This window comes from Chiloscyllium punctatum, chromosome 23 (genome assembly GCF_047496795.1).
Source record: "Chiloscyllium punctatum isolate Juve2018m chromosome 23, sChiPun1.3, whole genome shotgun sequence".
In the NCBI taxonomy this organism is placed as follows: domain Eukaryota; kingdom Metazoa; phylum Chordata; class Chondrichthyes; order Orectolobiformes; family Hemiscylliidae; genus Chiloscyllium; species Chiloscyllium punctatum.
The window spans coordinates 88,314,342-88,337,517 of record NC_092761.1 but is presented as its reverse complement, the minus strand read 5'-3'; positions in this window follow the sequence as shown (position 1 = coordinate 88,337,517).

Sequence of the window (23,176 nt, the reverse complement as noted above, 5' to 3'; positions counted from 1 at the left end):
TCAATGCTCAGACCAATAAGGAAAGTATACTAAATGCCTTCTTCACTATCCTATCTACCTGAGACTCTGCTTTCAAGGAACCATGTACCTACACTCCAAGGTCTGTTTATTCAGCAACACTCTCCAGGGCCTTACCATTTAAGTGCATAAGCCTTGCCCTGATTTGCCTTTCCAAGATGCAGCACCTCACATTTATTTAAATTAAAATCCACCTGCCACTCCTTGGCCCATTGGCCCATCTAATCAAGACCCCATTGTATTCTGAGGTAACCATCTTGGCTGTCCACTACACCTCCAATTTTGATGTCATACATAAACTTACTAACTATACCTACTATGTTCATATCCAAAAAATTTATATAAATGATGAAAAGCAGTGGACTCAGCACCGATCCTTGTGACACTCCACTGGTCACAGGCCTCCAGTCTAAAAAACAACCCTCCACCACCACCACCCTCTGTCTATTACCTTTGAGCCAGTTCTGTATCCAAATGGCTAGTTCTCCCTGTATTCCATGAGATATAAACTTGCTAACCATCTACCATGAGGAACCTTGTCAAATGCCTTACTGAAGTCCATATAGATCACTTCTCCCACTCTGCCCTCATCAGTCTTCTTTGTTACTTCTTCAAAAAACTCAATCAAGTTATTGAGACATGATTTCCCACACACAAAGACATGTTGACTATCCCTAATCTGTCCTTGCTTATCCAAATACATGTAAAACCCCTCCCTCAGGATTCCCTCCAACAACTTTCCCACCACCAATGTCAGGCTCACTGGTCTATAGTTCCCTGGCTTTTCCTTACCACCTTTCTTAAAGAGTGGCACCATGTTAGCCAACCTCCAGTCTTCCAACACCTCACCTGTGACTATCGATGATCCAAATATCTCAGTAAGGGGCCCAGCAATCACTTCGCTGGCTTCCCACAGAGTTCTACGGTACACCTGAACAGGTCCTGGGGATTTATCCACCTTTATGTGTTTTAAAACGTCCAGTACCACCTCCTCTATAATATGGACATTTTCAAAATATCACCATCTATTTCCCCATGTCCTCCTCCACAGTAAACACTGATGCAAATTACTCATTTATTATCTTGCCCATCTCCCGCAGTTCCACAAATAGGCTGCCTTGCTGATCTTTGAGGGGTCCTATTCTCTTCCTAGTTACCCTTTAGTCCTGAATGTATTTATAAAATCCCTTTGGCTTCTCCTTAACTATGAAGGATTCCTGCTCTCTTATACATATAGAAACATAGAAAAATACTTTAGTTGTTCTTTTGTGGGATGTGGACATTGCTGGCTAGGCCAGCATTTATTGCCCATTCTTAGTTGCTCTTGAGAAGGTAGTAGTGAGCTGCCTCGGAGCAGGAGTAGACCATTCAGTCCTTCAAGCCTGCTCCACTATTCAGTATGATCATGGTTAATTCACTGTCTTAATACCATATTTGTGCTTTCGCTCCATAGTGTTTGATGCTTTGAACATCTAAAAATGTATCAAACTCTTTGTTAAGCTGCACTTGAAGAAGAGCTGTGGGAAGAGCAGTGTGAAAGCTTGATGGGGAGAGGATTTTTCAAGATGTCCTGGCCAATATCTGTGATATAGAACTTCGGGTCATTCATCCATTAGTGGGAGCTTGCTATGCTCAATCAGGCGGGTGCATTTATGAGCAACATTTCAAAAATTACTTCATTGCTGAGGTCCATTTGGATTACTTGAGATTATGAAGGCCACTATAGAAATGCAAGTTCTTCTTTATTTCTTTTCATTATTGTCTCTGTTCCTTGATCCTTCACTATTGACCATTCCAATAAAACTAAATAAAACCCTCACTGTGTCTCCAATAACTTTTCCTTCATTATTTTGGTTCCATAAAGCAGAATGGGATTGAATCAACTGGGGATGGGTGGGGTGGCAGTCAGCTACTTGCCATTCCTGAGTGATGCCCACACGTGGAGCAATAGATTAGGAGCACTGGGTGTGATGTATGCCGAACAATCCCATCTCTGACGGCACTGACTTAGCATCTAATATCACTGTCTGTCAGCACCTAAAGGACCCTCATTTGAGAGGCCAATTCGACAGGTGTGAGTATGGAGGCTGAACACTTCTGCATTGATTTCCCTCCTGTCCACACTCCAGTACCCGGACATTCTCAGCAAATCATTGGACAGGCTGTGACCATCTTGATTAAAACCCCTTCACCGCAATAGATTTAACAAGGCATTAAATCATGGGGCATAATTACACAGTTAGGGACTTTAGAAAGTCAAGGGCGATCCGATTAAAAATTTCAAGTTATTGAGGGGGAAACAATCAGGGTTTCTAAGGAGAAATCTGTTTGAGAAATCTAGGACTAGAGTCATACAGCATGGAAACAGACCCTTTGGTCCAAATTGTCCTCGTCAACCAAGTTTCCCAAACTAAACTAATCCCTCTTGCCTGTGTTTGGCCCATATTCCTCTACATTTTTCCTATGCATGTACCTATTCAAGTATCTTTTAAATGTTGTAACTGTACTTGCATCCACTACTTCCTCTGATTGTTCTTTCCACACTCTGTGTGAAAAAGTTGATCCTCAGCTCCCTCTCACTTTAAAAATATGGTCTCTAGTTTTGAACTCCCTTACCCTAGGGAAAATACCTTTGCCATTCACTGTATGTATGCCCCTCCTGATTTTATAAACTTCTGTAAGGTCACCCCTCAATCTCCTATGCTCCAGTGAAAAAATTCCCAGCTGATCCAGCCTCCCTTTATTAATCAAATCCTTCAGTCCTGATAGCATCCTGGTAAATCTTTGACTGGGGCTATTAAAACATAAACTATAGAGGAAAACATAGAAAGAAAACTTCAACAGGATGGGAGTATATTGGAATCTTATTCTGCAAGTAGATTAGAGTCATACAGCACAGAAACAGGCCCTTCAGCCAACCATGTCTATGCCAACCAATGAACACCAAACTACCTGCATTTAGTCCATAACTAACATGCCCTGGTATTTTAAGTGCTCATCCAGATGCTTCTTAAATGTTGAGAGAGTATATGCCTCCATCACCCTCTCAGGCAGGCATTCCATATTCCTACCACCTTCTGGTGAAAACAGTTTTCCTCAAATCTCCTCTAAACCATTTACTCCTCACCTGAAACTTGTGCCTTCTGGTCTGAGACACACTTGATGAGGTTATTGGATTTCTTTGAACAATTAATGTGTGCTGTTGCTCGATTTATGAAAAGGAGATAACCATTTATTGTGTATTTGGCAAGTGGTTCAGGTCTCAGTGATTTAACGGTCTACAAATTGATGGTAAAGTTAATATATAAAAACTTAAATAAGTTACGGTGGCTCAGTGATTAGCACTGCTACCTCACTGTGCCAGGGACTCAGGTTCAATTCCAGCCTCGGGCAACTGTGTGTGTGGTGTTTGCTCATTTTCCCCGTGTCTGCGTGGGTTTCCTCTGGTTTACTGCCACAGTCCAAAGATGTGCAGGTCAGATGAATTGGCCATGCTAAATTGCCCATAGCGTGGGTTAGGTGCATGCATCAGGGGCAAATGTAGAGTATTAGGGTAGTGGGAATGAGTCTGAGTGGGTTACTCTTCGGAGGGTCAGTCTGGACCTGTTGGGCCGAATGACCTGTTTCCACACTGTAGGGATTCTATGATTCTATGAAGTGAATAATAGTTAACTAAAACTCACTTAGGAAAGGTGATGTATCAAGGCCGCAGCATGTGAAAACTTATGGAAACCATCATGATCCAGGGCAATAATATCGGCAGCAAGTGTTTGAACTTTATGCAAGTCTGGCTCAAAGTTTGAGAGGGAAGCTAAGTCAGACACTGTGAGAGAGAATTAGTAGAGTCTTTGTATTCGGAGACAGTCAGACCACTTAGGAGAGAGTCATCTGGTCAGTAGTAGGGGCAGGAATGCATGGCTACAAGTGATGTAGATAAGGGAACACAGACAGCAGAAGTATCAGCCTCTGCAGTTGTCCAACAAGTTTGAGGTTCTCTGAGTTTGTTCAAATGACAGCAGGCCTGCAGGGTAGATGAGCAAACTGATCATGGCACCATAGTACGGAAAGCCATTCAAATGGGAGCAGGAGAAAGGAACAAAGAATTACAGGGTAGAAGAGAATAGTATGGGTAAGTGAATCGATAAAGGTGCCACATCAGACGGTTATTGTGCAAGCTCACATTGTAGTGGGTAACATTAGCATGGAAAGATAATTTGCTAGCTAGCAGAAAACAGAACATGCAAAAAATGTGTCTTTGTGGTAAATGATGATGGACCAAGCGTCCATTTTAAATCAGGGATTAATATAACCAACAGCCTCAAGGAATATAAGACAAAGTGGGTTGTAGGCAATACAGAGTTAGGTTGCAATCTGCCACTGAGGGGCAGAACAGGCTCAATGGGGTGAATAGCCTCATCTTGTTCCTATGTTCCAGGGCTCACTCATCTCTTCTCTGTTGTTCTTTGGCCATACCCTCCCTGCTGTTTAAAAGACATTGTCAATATTGACTCATCCCTGATACTGAGAACAGCGCACACACACACACACTATAAAGCACTTTGGGAATCTTGGGATTGTGAAAGGTGCTCCTCGAGTCCCTGCCATTTCCATTCAGAGAAACACAGGAGTAGATCATTCGATCCTTCAAGCCTGTTCTGCCGTTCAATATAATCATGGCTGATCATCAAGCTCAATACCCTAATCCCACCCTCCACCCATATCCCTTGATTCCTTTAGTTGCATGAGCTGTATCTAACTCTTTCTTGAAAACACAATGTTTTGGCCTCAACCACTTTCAATGAGAGTGAATTCCACATGCTCACCACTCTCTGGGCAAAGATATCTCTCATCATCTCAGTCTGCAAAGGTTTACCCCTTATCCTTAAACTGTGACCCCTGGTTCTGGATTCCTTCACTATCAGAACATCCCTCCTCCATCTAATCTGTCTAGTCCTGTTAGAATTTTATAGTTTTCTATGATATCCTCCCTCCTCGTTCTTCAAAACTCCACTGAATATAGTTTTAACCAATCCAATCTCTCTTTATACGTCAGCCCCGCCATCCCAGAAATCAACTTGGTAAACCTTTGTGACACTCCCTGTATAGCAAGAACATCCTTCCTCAGATAAAGAGACCAAAACTGCACACAATATTTTAAGACATTCTTGTTCTTGTATTCAAATACTATCAAGGCCAACATACAATTTGCCTTTTTTACTACCCCCTGCACCCACACATTTATTTTCAGTGACATGCAGACAGTAAGATCAATGACAGTTCTACAGAGGAAAGGGCATTCCTTGCAGCATGCTCACATCACTGATTAATCATTGGGGTCAGATATAGATTACCCAACCTGTCTATCAGCTGGAATGTTTTAATGAACATGGCCCATAATCACCCAGATTCCCCTCATCACCTATTCCATATTTGTGCACAAACCAGGGGCTCAGCACAATGTGTATGTAGTCAACCCTACCCAGAAGCTAGAAGCTGAGTGCATTCCAGTCACTCACACTGTATATAAAGATATTTGAATCATCATCAAATGCTGAGTGTCTGTGGCAGGTAGGACTTGAACCCAGATCTTCTAGCCCAGGGGTAAGGAAACCAAAACACGGCCAAAAGACGCTAAAATTTATAATTATAAATTTGCATTCATAAATTCTTTAGTAATCTTAGATCTCAGCTGGAGTATTGTGTACTAGATGTAAATGCACTGGAGAAAGTGCAAAAGCAGCACTCAAGAATGGTCCAGGAATGCAGATCTTCAGTGATGAGGATAGATTAAAGAAGTTGGAACTTATCTCATTGGAGAGCTGAAGACTGAGAGGAGATCTGATAGAGCTTTGTAAAATCATGAGCAGGCTAGACAGAGTAAATAGGTAGAACCTGTTCTCATTCGTAAAAAGATCAAGACCGAGAGGGCATTGATTTAAAGTGGTTTGCAAGTGAAGCAAGGGTGATGTCAGACATCAAACAAGTATTTTCACACAGCAAGCATTTAGGCACAACTTGACATGTAGTGGAAGCAAGTTAAATTGAGGCATTTGTGAGGGTATTCCATGATTATTTGGATAAAAATAATGTGCAAGGGTGTGGAGAAAAGGCAGGGGAGTGCCACAAGGTAAAGATGCTCATTTACCGTGCTGTTGCAGGCATGATGGGCTGAATGGCATTCCTCTGTGCTGTAAGAATTCTGTGATTCTGCGCGTCTCAACTAAAGCATTCTTTAATCTTCTGTACTCGGGGGGGATTATAAGCCTGTTCTCTGCAACCTATTTCTCTGTCTATATGATCACCTTCCCCCCCCCACCCCCCTTCCCAGCATGTTCAGTACAAGTCCACAGACAGCAGGTTTCACCCTCACTTACCTCGCTCCAGATAGTGCAAACTGCTTTGTCAGCTACATGTCACACTTGGTAGATAAACCAGACTTGGAGCTAAAGCCACATTCAGGGGCAGAATGAGGAGGTGAAGCCCAGAGTTGTCAGTGACAGAACTCAGCACAGAGATCACTTTAATGTGGATTGGGGAGCCCTCTTTTGGTGCCACACTGTAAGGTCTAGTCGAAACAGGAAAAGACCAGTTCACTCACAACTTCATCCTGATCACAGCCACAGCTCTCTGCACTAGAGAGGGTACAGAGGCAATTCAGGAGCTTCTGTAGTAAAGAGGCAGTGTCCCTACCTCTGAGCCAGGAGGCCTTGGTTCAAGTCCCACCTGCTCCGGAGGTGGGTATTAGAATCACTGAACCGAGTAAAATAAATACAGAGGAGATTCACCAAGGCATTGCTTGGGCTGGAAACTGTGAAGAGAGGTGAGATAGGCTTGAGGTTGTTCTCCTTGGATGAGAGGGGACCTCATCAAAGTGTACAAAATAATGAGGGGTACAGATAGAATCAATAGGAAGGAACTTTACCTTTTAATAGAGAGTAAATTATTAGACAACATATTTAAGGTAAAGGGTAGGAGGTTTAGGAAAGAGGAAGTTACTGCCTGAAAGGATGGTAGAAACATGAAAAATGAAAACATTGAAGAAGCTTTTTGATGAGCATTTGAAATACCATACACTCAGGCTACCCAAGTGCTGGGAAATGGATTGACCAGCATGGGCACAATGGGCTGAAGTATAGCTATACAGTGTGTAATGGCCCAAGGGCCTCTTCCCATACTGAAATACTCTTGACTCTATAAACTTACCCTTCCTTCTTAACCTGTCTGCAACCAATGGCACTATTTGAACCATAACATCTCCTTCAAAGCTTCACCAGTTGGTGGCGCTGACCTCATCTTGATCCATTATTCTGACACATTGAATTAAAATCAGAATCTCATCCAGTAGCTTTTCTTTCTGCTCCTGTACCATTCCCTCAGAGTCTCAAAGAACCTGGACCCCTTGTGTGTTTTGTTTGGTTTTGGGAATAGAGTTTCCCATACCTAATTGCCCTTGAGAAGTTTGAGTTTGACTCAGTAACCCGGGGCTGGAACTTGTGCTGCCCCCCCCCCCCGCCCCGGTGAGTTTGGAGGTTGGTAGTAAGGGACTTTTTAATATTAATTTATGGAGTGTGGGTATTGCTGACTGGGCAAGCACTTATTGCCCTTTGCTAATTGCCCTCAAGAAGGTGGTGGTGAGCTGTGTTCTCAAACCGTTGCAGGATTTTGGCCCGGCCACAGCGTAATAATAGTGACATAGTTTAAGGACATATAATCAGTGCGAGGGAGAATTGACCTGACTGAGAAAAGGCTGAGTTAGCATCTAGAAATTTGGTTCCAAATGAGAATTTGGCACAGAGGGATAAAGAAGTGTTCTAAATAAGATTTACTGCAATATGTAAATTGGGCTGAGTGGAGAATTCAAGGGTTTGTGTTAGTGAAGGGTTGGCAGGAGGTGTTTTTCTCTGCTAATCTTTTCTCTCTCTCAAGCATTTAATTTCTACTTTTGTACAGCCGAAGGAGCAGATTACTGTGGGTAAGTCACCACAAGTAATCTTTAATTTGGCTACGTGTTAAGAAATCTCACAGACAGTCCAGTACCAAAACCATAATTCAACTTTATTGCATGTAGCAAGTATAGTAAGATACCTCAAGTAAGCAGGTTAAGCCTCACAACTCAACTTGGCTATTATGCAATTAATGTTGGAACTCAGCTGCATTCTCACTTGAGTGCCTGTCTTTGGATATGTCCAGTGTTCGATCCTTATGCAAAGTTGTTCTTCGAAGTTCTGCTAAAGGGGGAGTTCTGGTGTTCGATTCTTATACAAATTTTCATCTTTCAGGTATATGTGTGATATTATTGATGCTTTTTTAAAAAGTCCTTTCATCCAAATGATTGCAAATCTGCAGCTTATCTTCCTATCAGAAGTAGCTTCCCTATTCTTTGTTACATTTGGCCTTAAATATCTATTTAAAGACACAGCTTTCCTACAGTTAACTCCTTAAATTCTTTTGCTGGACAATCATATGTCCTGTGGCATCCAGTTATTAAGTAAATAGCAAAACAATTTCAACTCCCAAGCATGGCTAATTGCTTTCAATTCCTGTATAAATTTGTCCCTGACTTTAATAGTTTATTCCAGGCAGAACTATTGCTGCTGCTTCTGATGTGTAACAATTTATATTTTGTCGATTTATTCAATTTATGAACCGTTCCTAAAATTCTGAAGTTCATAATATCACATGATAAATCAGTAACTGGTATTATTAAAAACTATAAGTTTTGTCAGGATTGTAAGTATTGTATTGTTTTATCAATATTGTAATATTTACTGGTGGTGCTAAAACCTGAGGGAAGTGTAGGCTCTGTTCTAAATCAATGAGCAATTCTAAACAAGTAGGACTTTTTAAATTCACTCATGGGAGATGGGTGTTGCTGGCTGGTCTAGCCTTTATTGCCCATTTCATGTTGCCCTTGAGCTGCCTTCCTGAACCTCTATGGTACATTGACAATGCCTTTGGAGAGGGAATGCCAGGATTTTGACCCGGCAACACTAAACAAATGGTGATATATTTCCAAGTCAGGATTTCCAAGTCAGTGAGTGGCTGGGGGGGGTGAAATTTGCAGGTGGCGGTGCTCCCATGTATCTGCTGCCCTTGTCCTACTAGAGAAATGGATTAGTGTCTGAAGAGAATACAATTCCAGAATTAGAAATAGTGGAGGATAGAGACTAGCTGAATCACTCTTGCAGAGTCAAAATGGACTTGATGAGCTAAATGACCTCCATCTGTGCTGTAGCCATTCTGCAATTGTATGAATTTTTTTTCCCCTGTGAGGTGAGCACTGGTCTTGTACAACCACTGTATCCCCATCTTCTGCACAATCTAGATGCTGGAATGTGAACTGAGGAATGAGGAAATGTGGCCTGGAAAGTTCTATTCAACCTTGTGAACTAGAAGTATGTTTAACCTTTCATCTTTCATTCCCCTTGATCCTGTTCAGCCCCTTCTCTCCGCTGCCTTCCTTATATCCTATTGCCCCTTGTCATGACCTTCTCTCTAACACTTTACCCCAAAATCCCTGCCATTGTTTTTCACTGCTTCTTACTTTCCTGGTCACTGCTTTGACCATTAGCTCTGGAATTCCCTCCCTGAACCTGTCCAATTCTCCACATGTTTCTCCACCTTTAAGAAGCTCTTTTAGACCAATCTCTGTGGCCAAGCTTTTTGTCATCTGTCCTGGTGTCATAGTGGCTCAGCATTAACATTGCACTTGTGTGAAATATTTACTTTGACACTTGGATAAAAGGGATCTGATTGGACATAGTCAGCAAGGAGTTTTGAATGGAAAATCATGTTTGACAAATGCGTCAGAGTGTTTTGAAAATGTACTCACAAAATTGATAAATGGGAGTTGAAAGTAGTGGGGCGGCACAGTAGTTAGCACTGCTGCCTCATAGAATCAGAGACCCGGGTTCAATTCCTGCCTCAGGCAATTGTCTGTGTGGAGTTTGCACTTTGTCTGCGTGGGTTTCCTCCAGGTGCTCTGGTTTCCTCCCACAGTCCAAAGATGTGCAGGTTAGGTGAATTGGCCATGCAAAATTGCCCATACTGTTAGGTGTAGGGGAATGGGTCTGGGTGGGTTGCTATTCGGAGGGTCAGTGTGGACTTGTTTCCACACTGTAAGTAATCTAATCCTATTTGTATTTTTGATGAGAATTTTGATAAAGTCCCCCACAGAAGATTAGTAAAACGGTGGCACGGTGGCACAGTGGTTAGCACTGCTGCCTCACAGCGCCAGAGACCCGGGTTCAATTCCCGCCTCAGGCGACTGACTGTGTGGAGTTTGCACGTTCTCCCCGTGTCTGCGTGGGTTTTGTCCGGGTGCTCCGGTTTCCTCCCACAGTCCAAAGATGTGCAGGTCAGGTGAATTGGCCATGCTAAATTGCCCGTAGTGTTAGGTAAGGGGTAAGATGTAGGGGTATGGGTGGGTTGCGCTTCGGCGGGGCGGTGTGGACTTGTTGGGCCGAAGGGCCTGTTTCCACACTGTAAGTAATCTAATCTAATCTAATCTAATCTAAAACACATGGGATAGGAGGTAATGTCCTGGTGTGGGTTAATGATTGGCTAACAAACAGAAAACAAAGCATAGGAATAAGTGGGTCACTCTCAGATTGGCAGGCTGTCACTAGTGTGGGTACCAGAAGGATCAGTACTTGTCCCCAACTGTTCACACATGTATATATAAAATTAGGATTGAGGACAAACATAAGATTTCTAAATTTGCAGATGATCAAAGCTAAGTGAGAATCTGAGGAAAACATTGAATGTTTTCAGAAGAATCTGACAGGCTCAGTGATTGGGCAAGAACACAGCAGATGGATGACAATGTGGAAAAATATGAGGTTACTCACTTTAGTAGGAGAAACAGATGTACAGAGTATGAAATGATGAGAGATTGGAATGTACAGATATGCAAAGGGATTTATGTGTCCTTATCAATAAGTCACTGAATGATAACTGACAGAGAAGGAAGCTTGTGAGGAAGGCTATTGGATTGATAACCTTCTTTACAACAGCAGCTTACAGTCCAACAGGTTTATTTGGAAGCACTAGCTTTCGGAGCGCTGCTCCTTCATCAGGTGGTTGTGCACTCCGAAAGCTAGTGCTTCCAATTCCTGTTGGACTATAACCTGGTGTTGTGTGATTTTTAACTTTGTACACCCCAGTCCAACACCAGCATCTCCAAATCTTCATTACAAGAGAATGTGAGGACAGGGATAATGAATCCTTTGGTGAAGAGTGCCATTTCCAGAAGACCCTTTTCCCATCGACTTGCATTTATATGGCATCCTTCACATTCTCAGCACATCTCATTGTCCAATACATCAAGTGCAGATTTAGGTATCAGCTGTGAAAGCGATACTTAAGTACTTCCTACTGTCAAGGAAATCTAAGCATGAAAACAAATCATTTAAATTTCAAGTTTTACATAATTGTTTGAAAAATAAATGAGGCCGGGAACAAAGACTCCCTAAATCAGCACTTTTGTTTTAATATACCTCAGATATACCTGTAAGGCAACACAGTATTAAACACAGTCAGAAAACTTTGATTTACTCCCAGGAAATGGACCCTAACTGCCAGGCTCCTGTGTCTCTCGCTGGTGAACTGTAGCCACAATGTCACAGATCAAAACCTCTCTGCAGTGCTGCCCCCAGTCTGTGAACTTCCGACAGTCACAAGATCCATTTAGACACTTCTAACTGTGCTTTTCTCTACATAATTAAGCAAATATAATACTGTTGTTTAGTAATGCTATGGGGTCCCTTAAACTCGGCATCGTTTAAGGGCTCAGTATGTCTAATCCAGCCATAGTTACAACCAAGTATGTACTTTGGAAGTGCAGTCATCATGTGCATAGCTGAATGGCACAAACAGCAGTGTGCTAATGAGCAGTGATGTATACTTTGGTCTGGGCAAACACTCTTCTGTGAAACATTGCGCCGGGACCGTTCATATTTACTGAAGAAGCAGTTGGGCCATCATTTATCATCGTCACTGTTGGCGTCTTCAGCAGTGCAGCACGCACTCATCACTGAGTGTCAGCCTGACGGTTTAGGCTTGGATTGAACCCATTACCTTCTGTTCCAGGGTGGTAATCTTCCCGTCTGAGCCACGGCTACCCCTTGGTTGGCGTCCTCAGACATGGGCTGAAAATGTGTTGCTGGAAAAGCGCAGCAGATCAGGCAGCATCCAAGGAGCAGGAGAATCGATGTTTCGGGCATGAGCCCTTCTTCAGGAATGATATACTCAGACATGGGGCTGATGGATTCCTGTGCCAGTCTTGAACAGATTGCCAGCGCTGATGTACCACTCCATTTAAGTTGCCAGAAACTCTGATACTCTCCAGTTACTGGTGATGGGCTATGGGTGCTCAGGATGGGTTCCTCCTCCTCAATCTCGACTCCAAAAGCCATCTAAATAAGATTTGCTTGATTTATTGTAGTCACATGTACCTAAGTACAGTGAAAAGCTTTATTTTGCAAGCAGTGCAGGTAGATCATAGCAAACAAGGACCCACAGATCATAGGGTGCTTCGAGAGAGAGACATATAGGTTACAGCTGCAAAGAAGGTGCGCAAAGCAAGATTAAGTTTAAAAGTGCAGAATGATCATAAGAAATGTTAGAATAAAATTTGCTGTCAGAGTTCACAGAGTCACCCGGTGTCAGCACCATCTGGAATCCATTTTTTGTAGGGGTCAGTGGGTGATGGTGCAGGCACAATGACATCCAGATTATTTCCGCTGCCTCCCCTCCTCACATGGGAACACCATCACCTGCAAGTTCCCCTCTGAGCCACTCACCATCCTGACTTATATGTTGCTGGGTCAAAATCCTGCAATTCCCCCTGCATTACCACTGGAGGTCAACCTAGAGCACAGAGACTGCAGCGGTTCAAGGAGGCAGCTCATGGCCACCTTTTCAAGGCGCAATTAGGGATGGGCTATAAATGGTGGCCCGGTTGGTGACACCCATACCCCAGGAATTAAAGTTTTAAATGTCTAATCCTCCTCTGTAAATAGATTGGGCCTGAGCCATTCTGCAGCTCTCCAAGCAGATACAAAGGCAGGATTTTGGATTCCAGCATCTGCAGTTTTTTTGGCTCTCCAGCAGATGGCACTCAGGGTATTCTTGTGACGTCCAGCTAAAAAGAGGGAATTCTGAAAGACGAGGAATGATTCATCCAGCAATGTTCCCAAAACTGGGCATCTGCTCCAGCCAATATTTCTACCATGTGGTGTGGGGAGATGGGGGATGTGGAACAAGTGCTGTCTTTTTCTGAGAAGGCCCATGGAAAGTTGTGAGAAAGGTTTGTGCAGCAATTTCCTCAGGCCTCAGTGAGGATAATCCGTACGACTATTATAGATTAGTAGAGTGATACAGATGTACAGCACGGAAACAGATCCTTTGGTCCAACCTGTCTATGCCGAGCAGATGTCTTAAATTAATCTAATCCCATTTGCCAGCACTTGGCCTATATCCCTCTAAACCCTTCCTATTCATATACCCATCCAGATGCCTTTTAAATGTTGTAATTGTACCAGCCTCCAACACTTCCTCTGGCAGCTCATTTCATACAGGTGTGAAAGAGTTGCCCTTTAGGTCCCTTTTAAATCTTTCCCTTCTCACTTTATTGACTTATTGTAATACCCTTGCTCAAGACAGGATCAAGACAAAAGATGGAAAATTATAGGCCGATTAGCCTAACCTCGGTTGTAGATAAAATTCTAGAATCCATCATCAAGGATGAGATTTCTAAATTCTTGGAAGTGCAGGGTCAGGTTAGAACAAGTCAGCATGGATTTAGTAAGGGGAGATCATGTCCAACAAACCTGTTCGAATTCTTTGAAGAGGTAACAAGTAGGTTAGACCAGGGAACCCCAGTGGATGTTTTCCATCCAGACTTCCAAAAGGCCTTTGATAAGGTGCCTCACAGGAGGCTGCTGAGTAGATGACGGCCCCTGGTGTTCAAGGTGAGCTACTGGCATGGACTGAGGATTGGCTGACAGAAGGCAGAGAGTTGGGATAAAAGGTTTTTTTTTGGAATGGCAGCCAGTGACAAGTGGTGTTCTGCACGGTTCAGTGTTGGGACTACAGCTGTTCACTTTATATATTAATGATCTGGATGAAGAGACTGGGGGCATTCTGGTGAAGATCGCCAATGGTACAAAGTTAGGTGGACAGGCAGGTAGTACTGAGGAGGTGGGGAGGCTGCAGAAAGATTTAGACAGTTTAGGAGAGTGGTCCAGGAAAAGGCCAATGAAATTCAATGTGAGCAAATGTGAGGTCTTGCATTTTGGAAAAAAGAATACAGACATGGACTATTTTCTAAACAGTGAGAAAATTCATAAAGCCAAAGTACAAAGGGATCTGGGAGTGCTAGTCCAGGATTCTCTAAAGGTCAACTTGCATGTTGAATCCATGATTAAGAAAGCGAATGTAATGTTGTCATTTATCTCATGAGGGTTGAATAATAAAAGCAGTAATGTGCTTCTGAGACTTTATAAAGCTCTAGTTAGGCTCCATTTAGAATACTGTGTCCAATTTTGGGCCCCACGCCTCAGGAAGGACATAGTGGCACTGGAGCGTGTCCAGCGGAGATTCACACGGATGATCCCTGGAATGGTCCTAACATATGATGAACAGCTGAGGATCCTGGGATTGTATTCATTAGAGTTTAGAAGGTTGAGGGGAGATCTAATAGAAACTTACAAAATAATACATGGCTTAAAAAGGGTGGACGCTGGAAAGTTGTTTCCGTTAGGCGAGGAGACTAGGGCACAGCCTTAGAGTTAGAGGGGCCAAATTTAGAACGGAAATGATGAGACATTCCTTCAGCCAGAGAGTGGTGGGCCTTGGAATTCATTGCCACGGAGCACAGTGAAGGCCGGGATGTTAAATGTCTTCAAGTCAGAGATTGATAAATTCTTAATCTTGCAAGGAATTAAGGGATACGGGGAGAGTGCGGGTAAGTGGAAATGCCCATCAGCCACGATTAAATGATGGAGTGGACTCGATGGGCTGAATGGCCTTACGTCCACTACTGTGTCTTATGGTCTAATAGATTGAGGAATGATATGATCAGTGGGATATGTGACCTCATCCACAGAGTACAAACACAAGCACGATACAAGAGAAAATGGAAACAAAGGGTAAAACTCTCTTCAAACCTCTGAATATCTGGTTGATATATTGAATGAATGCACCTTGTGGCAAGCTGAGTTGTGATAATATAAAGAAAGAGAGAAAGTTTCTGTTTGAAAGAGGGTCAGTCATCACCCAATGCAATAATAACAACAGAGAGGATGCTGTGAGTTGGCAGAGTTTGGAACGTGTTGCCTGAAAGAACAATGGAAGCAGGTTCAACAGTAACTTCCAAAAGAGAGTTGGATAAATACTTGAAGGGGAAATGGCCCTTGATATTCAATGGTGTTACCGTTGCTAAATTTCCCACTATCAAAACTCTGGGGATTAGTATTGGTCAGAAATTGAACTGGATTTCATCACAGAAACATGGTGGCTACAAAGTAGGTCGGAAAACTGCAGCGAGCTACTCTCCAAAGCCTGACTACCCCCTACAAAACACGAATCAGGAGTGTGAATGGACTACTCCCCACTTGCCTGGATGAGTGTAGCTCCAACAACACTCAAGAAGCTCAACAGCATCCAGGACAAAGTGGCTGCATGATTGGCACTACGTCCACAAACACCTACTCTCACCATTAATTTGTATGTTCATCTGCATTGCAGGCTGTACAACAAAAGTTCACTAAATTAGTTCCTGGGACGAGGGGGAGATTGCTTTGGAATGTCCAGCCACCGATACTCAGTAGCAGCAGTGTGCATTATCTACAAGATGTACTGCAGAAATTCACGAAAGATCTTCAGACCGCAGCTTCTAAACCCACGACCACTTCCATCTAGAAGGACAAGGGCAACAGATACATGGGAACACCAGCCACTGCAAGTTCCCCTCCAAGCCCTTCACCATTCTGACTAGGAAATATGTTAGCGTTCCTTCACTGTCGCTGGGTCAAAATCCTGGAATTCCCTCCATAAGGGCATTATGGGTCAACTCACAGCAGGAGGACTGCAGCAGTTCAAGAAGGCAGCTCACTCTCACCTTCTCAAGGGGCAACTAGGGACGGGCAATAAACACTGGGCCAGCCAACGACACCCACGAGTGAATAAAGAAGATGGGGAAAGGGGTGGGATGAGGATTAACTGGATGGAACTTACACTTCACTGTCCTTTCATAATTGTTAGAGCACTTGCACCTTGTAATAGGCTTTGATAAACTAAATATCAAATTGACTTGTTGGTGGGTTGGAAACCAGGGTGTGACACAGAGAATTATGATTATCAGCAAAAGAACCAGCGAGAGAGATGAGAAAAGTTTGTTTTCCATAGTGATTTTCTGGAATACTATGAACAATTTTGAGGTCCTATCTAAGCAAAGACTTACTGGCAGCCCAGAGGAGGTTCACTCAGTTGATCTGAGTTATAGATGAACTGGCTTACGAGGAAAGATTGCGTAGGTTGGTCTTGTACTTGTTAAGGTTTAGAAGAGTGAGCGGTAACCTAATTTTAACAGATAAGATTTTTTGGGGATTTGACAGGGTTGATGCCGGTTGTGGGAGAGTCCCTGACCAAAAGGAATATGCTCATACGATTGGGTTACATTTTTAAGACAGAGCTGAGGAAGAAGGCAGTGAATATGTGGAACTCTTTACCACAGAGAGCTGTTGAGGTTGGGTCATTTGGTATATTGAGGGCTGCAATGGACAAATATTTAATTAGTAAGGGAATCAAGGGCAAAGGCAGGAAAGTGGAGTTGAGGATTTAGTATTTATTTATAGTATTATTGTAGATAAGGAAGATTGCTTGCTCAAAATCCTGAGAAAATTATTGGACGATCACAGGCAGAGACTGAATAAATTTAATGTCAGGACAATATTGATAATGAGGAAATGAATGGAACTAAAGAGTGATAAAGCCCCAAGACAAAGTGGTAAGGCCACTGTTGGAATACTGCGTGCAATTCTGGTCTCCTTCCCATCAGAAAGATGTTGTGAAACTTGAAAGGGTTCAGAAAAGATTTACAAGCATGTTGCCAGGGTTGGAGGATTTGATTTTTTGGGGAGGAGGGGGGAGTTGAATAGGCTAAGGCTGTTTTCCCTGGAACATCGGAGGCTGAGGGGTGACCTTATACAGGTTTACAAAATTATGAGGGGCACGGATAGGATAAATAGACAAAGTCTTTTCCCTGGGGTGAGGGAGTCCAGAACTAGAGGGCATAGGTTTAGAGTGAGAGGGGAAAGATATAAAAGAGAACTAAGAGGCAACCTTTTCATACAGAGGGTAGTATGTGTATGAAATGAGCTGCCAGAGGAAGTGATGGAGGCTGGTACAATTGCAACATTTAAAAGGCATCTGGATGGGTATATGAATAGGAAGGGTTTGGAGGGATATGGGCTGGGTGCTGGCAGGTGGGACTGAATTGGGTTGGGATATCTGGTCGGCATGGACAGGTTGGACCGAAGGGTCTGTTTCTGTGCTGTACATCTCCATGACTCTGTGACTATGATCTGATGGTTTCCATCCGAGGGGTGTTAAAGGAAGTAGCGCAGCACATTATAGAGCCCTTACTATCATCTTTCAGAGCTGCCCAGATATTTGTCCTTCTGGTTTGGAAATTAACACACACTCTGCCTTTTAAAAGGGTGAAAGTGAAAAACCAGGGAATTAGAGATCAGTTGGCTTTACATCTGTGGTGATGAGATTGTTGTAGTCTATAACCAAGGATGGGTAATTGAACACCTTGAGAATGGGAGAGCCAGCATGGATTTGTGACAGGTAGGTCATTCCTGACAAGACCTTAGTGAATTTTTTGAAGAGGTGACTAAGGTAGTGGACAGGGGAATGTCTTTAGATGTTGTGCATTTGGAGTTTCAGAAGGCATTTGATAAAGTCTCATACAAGAGATTGTTACCTAAGGTAGAAGCGCATGGAATTGAGGGCAAATTACTGACATGGCTTGGAAATCGGCTGAGTGGCAGGTGACAGGAAATAGGGATAATGGACAGCTACTCAAGTTGGCAGGGTATGGTCAATGGTGCCCCAAAGGATCTGTGTTAGGGCTTAAATTATTTACATTATTTATTAAAGACTTGGATAAGCACATAGAAGGTCATAAATCCAAATTTGTTGATGACACAGTGTTGGGCAGCATTGTTGATAGCGATTGAATATAATTACAAAGGGATGTTGATAGATCGGGTGAATAGGCAAAACTGTGGCAGATGGAATTCAGTGTAACCAAGTGTGAGGTTATCTATTGGAGTAAGCAAGGATAGATCAGGGTAGTTTCTAGGTGGTGTGAAGTAAACTACAGTGGCTGTCCAAAGAGACTTGGGGGTTCAGATGCATAGGTTGTTATAATGCCATGATCAAATGCAGAAAATAATCAAGATGACTAATGAAATGCTGGCCTTTATATTCAGAGGATTGGAGTTCAAGAATGCAGAGGTTATGCTGCAGCTACACAAAACTCTGGTTTGACCCCATTTAGAGGACTGTTGGCAGCTCACGGTAACACTTCACAAGAAAGGTATATTGGCATTGGAAGGAATACAAAGTAGGTTTACATGAATGATTTCTGTACATCAGTGGTTGAGTTACCAGTAGAGATAATACAAACTAGGCCTGTTTTCTGTAGAATTTAGACAGCTAAGTGCTAATCTAATCAAAGTCTTCAAGGTAGTAACAAGAAAAGACAGGGTAGATAAAGATTAGCTATTTCTAGAAGATGGGAATTCTAGCACCAGGGGACAAAGTGTGAGTATTAGGGCCAGACCATTCAGGAGAGATGTTAAGAATGCTGCTATACACAAAGGCTGGTCAACGTTTGAAACATTTTTTCACAAATGGCATTGGACTTTAACTCTGAGATAAAATTTTTTTGTTAAGCAAATATATGAAAGGATATGGGCCAAAGGGAGGGGTGTGGAGTTAGGCCACAGATCAGTCCAGGTGTCACTGAATGGTAGAACAGACCTGAGGGGCTGAGTGGCCTACTTTTGCTTCAGCATTTTATGCTCTTATGGAGAAAGATTCAGTGGAAGCTTTCAATAGAATACTTGAAGGGGGAAACGTTGCAGGGTTGTGCATATGAAATGGGGAAGTGGGCCTAATTGAATGGAATCCTCAATGAACTGAATCAGACACAATTGTCTGAACAGCCTTGTTTCTCTGCACTATTATTTTTGTGTTTGTAAAACATACATCTCAGACGATGCCTGGTTTAAACCAGGTACATATCTTGGGCTGAGGTTACGTTGACTCTATGCAGGAAGCTTCTTCCAATGGACTCCTGTTCATAAAATCATCACATCTCGTATTGCAGGAGGAGGCCATTCAGCCCAATATGTTTGCCCCAGACCCATTGACAACATGAAACTAGTTGGTCCAACACCTCCTGCTGTCCCCTGAGGGTAGGACACATTCATATCCTCTCCTGCTCATCAGCGTTTGTGAGATTGGGGCTTATGGAAACTCGAGGATATGAAAACCTCATAAACTTGAGGTCAGCCAAAGATCTGCTGCCTGTGTTTTAACTTGCCCTCAAGTCCCTCTTCTTTATCATCCAAGTCTGGCTGACCCTCACTGGCTCCTGCTTAAGTTCATTTTTATTCATTCATGGGACGTGGGCATTGCTAGCTGGGTGAGCATTTTTACGACCTGTCTCTAGTTGCACTTGAAAAGGTGATGAAGAGGTGCACAGCGTGAAGCCTGGAGTTTGATGAGCATGTGGATCTTAAAGGCTCATTGCTCTCAAAGCCATGAAATATAGGAGCAGGAATAGCCATAGAGTCATAGAGATGTACAGCATGGAAACAGACCCTTCAATCCAATCCGTCCATGCCGACCAGATATCCGAACCCAATCTAGTCCCACCTGCCAGTACCCGGTCCATATCCCTCCAAACCTTTCCTATTCATATACCCATCCAAATGCCTTTTAAATGTTGCAATTGTACCAGCCTCCACCACTTTCTCTGTCAGCTCATTCCGTACACGTACCACCCTCTGCATGAAAAAGTTGCCCCTTAGGTCTCTTTTGTATCTTTCCCCTCTCACCCTAAACCTATGCCCTCTAGTTCTGGACTCCCCGACCCCAGGGAAATGATGTTGTCTATTTGTCATGATTTTGTCAACCTCTATAAGGTCACCCCTCAGCCTCCGACGCTCCAGGGAAAACAGCCCCAGTCTGTTCAGCCTCTCCCTGTAGCTCAAATCCTCCAACCCTGGCAACATCCTTGTAAATCTTTTCTGAACCCTTTTTTCCCTGGAACGTTGAAGGTTGAGGGGTGGCCTTATAGAGGTTTTTTAAATCATGAGGGGCATGGATAGGATAAATACAAAGTCTTTTCCTTGGGGTCAGGGAATCCAGAACTAGAGGGCATAGGTTTAGGGTTAGAGGGGAAATATATAAAAGAGACCTAAGGGACACCTTTTTCACTCAGAGGGTGGTCCATGTATGGAATGAGCTGCCAGAGGAAGTGGTGGAGGCGAGTACAATTGCAACATTTAAGAGGCATTTGGATGGGTATATGAATAGGAAGGGTTTGGAGGGATATGGCCAGGTGCTGGCAGGTGGGACTAGATTGCGTTGGGATATCTGGTCGACATGGACGAGTTGGACCAAAGGGTCTGTTTCCGTGCTGTACATCTCTATGACTCAGTGACTCTTAAATGCTATTCCCCTACCAAATAAAAATTTCCCCATTTGCCACAGTGGGATTCCCCATGTGTCCAGGACATATGCTGAATTATAACTCCTGACTACACCACCCAGTGTGTGTGTGAGGCAGGTGCACGATAACAGGCATAGGTCACGGGGGTATGTGTGATGCAGGTTCTTTGGGGGTGTAGCTGTGGGGTATTGTGTGAGGGATGGAGAGTGTGTGGGAGGGTGTGAGGGTTGGGGGGGGTGTGAGAGACTGTGAGGGATGGGGGGTGTGTGAGACATGGGGGGGTGTGTCTGAGGAGTTGGGGAGTGTGAGAGGGATGGGGTGATGGGTGGGGAGTGTTGTGTGTTAGGTCTCCCTTTGACTCAGCAGCACAAAATGACTGACAGCTCCCATGGTTAGTACAGCAGAACACAGCTGACTAATATTTACTCAAGGGTGTTGAATGTGCTAAGACATAGATTTCTCATTTAATAACAATAGCAACACAAGATTGCAGTTAATGCATAATACACTAACTAATTGTTTAATCAATAATTTATAGATCTAGATTCCAAATTAGTCATAGCACTCAAAGCATTGAAGAGAAATATCCAATCCGGTTTCGGACAATAAAAGCAACCCCTTATCATTACAGGGAGAAATGAATACAGAGATTAGCAGACATTCTTAATGTGTTTATTCAATCCACATTCCAAACAATTTCTAAAGAATTCAACATTAATAACCACATAACTTTGTTGGATCTGATCAAAAATTAATATCCCTTTGTATTTCCTGTAGTGAGGGATTTAAACAGTTCCTGAAGTGATAGGCAATATCTAATTAATTGGCAGTTAACACATGCAGTTGACAAATGTTATTTGAATACAGTATCCATTGTGAAAAGCCTCAAAAAAGGAGATGACAGTCTGGAAAACATCAGGAGTGATTTGGGGGGTGGACCACAAGCGTGTCAATCTCTGTCGTTTTGCTGAGGCAAGTTTAAATGGTATAAGATGCTGTAAGCTGATGACAGAGGGGTAATTCAGTGCCGCGGGCTGCTGACCAACTGTATTTGAACAAGGTGGGGTTGTTGATGTGTGCACTCTAACTTATATAAGACATTGTGAAGCTTTTTGCTGTGCTATACCTGATATGTAAATCGCAATAAAGACTCGGACTCTCATTAAGAATATGAGATCTCACAGAGTGTAATGAGTGCATGAAGGATGGGGGAGCGGGTTTAGAGCATTTAGAGGGAGTGGATGAGGGGTTGGGGTTGTGTTCGGGGTGTGTTCGGGGTGGAGGTGTGGTGGGAGGTGAGGTGAGGGCAGTGTCTGAGTGGTGGAGGCTGGTCGGATCAATCTCACTTGAAACAGTCAATGAAGAGTTTGAAAGCTGATAAAACTTCTGCCGAAATCCTGACACTTTGTCCGGCTGTCTCCAAGGCTGCAGCTCAACACTACTGCCTCGAGAGTAATTAGGTCTGGGTAATAAATACTGGTTTAACCCGTGATCGCACTTCCTTCAAATTTAGAAATATGCCGAGGGAGAAAGTGCAATAAATGACATCACTGAAGGAAATGAATCATCTGTCAGCTGTGGGTGGATAAAAAGCTCAGCTTGTACAGAAGCAGCAGAATACACAATCTGTGTTTGCAAGGTGGAGGGTGGACTTGGTCACCAGAGTGATTCTCACTAAAGTAAGTGTTTTTTTTTTGGTTTTCTAATAATTAACGTTCATGTTTATTTCTGAAGTGATGGAAGCGAATAGGAGGCTGATTAGGTGACTCTTGGTTAGACTACCGCTAAATTGTGAAACAGATCTACTTTGACAAAAAAGAATACATAGGTATTACAGGATTGGAGTTTGGCGTACACACCCAGCTAGAGTTAGGCTGATACTCTTTATGCCGGAGGATTGATCTACTGAAAGTGTTTACATTTCTGGAAAATTTTGATCGGTTCAACCTAAGTTTCCTCTCATGTTTCCTGCTACTGTGCAGCTTGGAGGGAATACAGGAGTCAATATAGTAAATATATTTCCACCTGTGTGGTGGGCAGCTGACCGAAGCTGGGAAACGCAATAACCACTGATGAATCCTATTTGGAATTCAGGAGAAATGTCTTCACCCAGAGAGTGTGGCGAGTATAGAACTCGCTCCCACAGCCAGTAGTGAATATCAAGGAAAATCTGGTTAAACTATGAGGGAGAAAGCATTATGCTGATGTTGGGGTGAGATTGGGAAGAGGTTTATGTGCAGCATTAGCACCACTATGGAGCAGATGGCCGAGACAGAGTGGATGTTGTGAAGGTGTTCCTGTTGGCAGGAGAGACTAGGATTTGAGAGCACAGCCTTGGGGTAAAGGGAGATAAGGAGAAACTTCTTCAGCTAGCCACTGAAGGCTGTGAAGGCCAGGTCACTG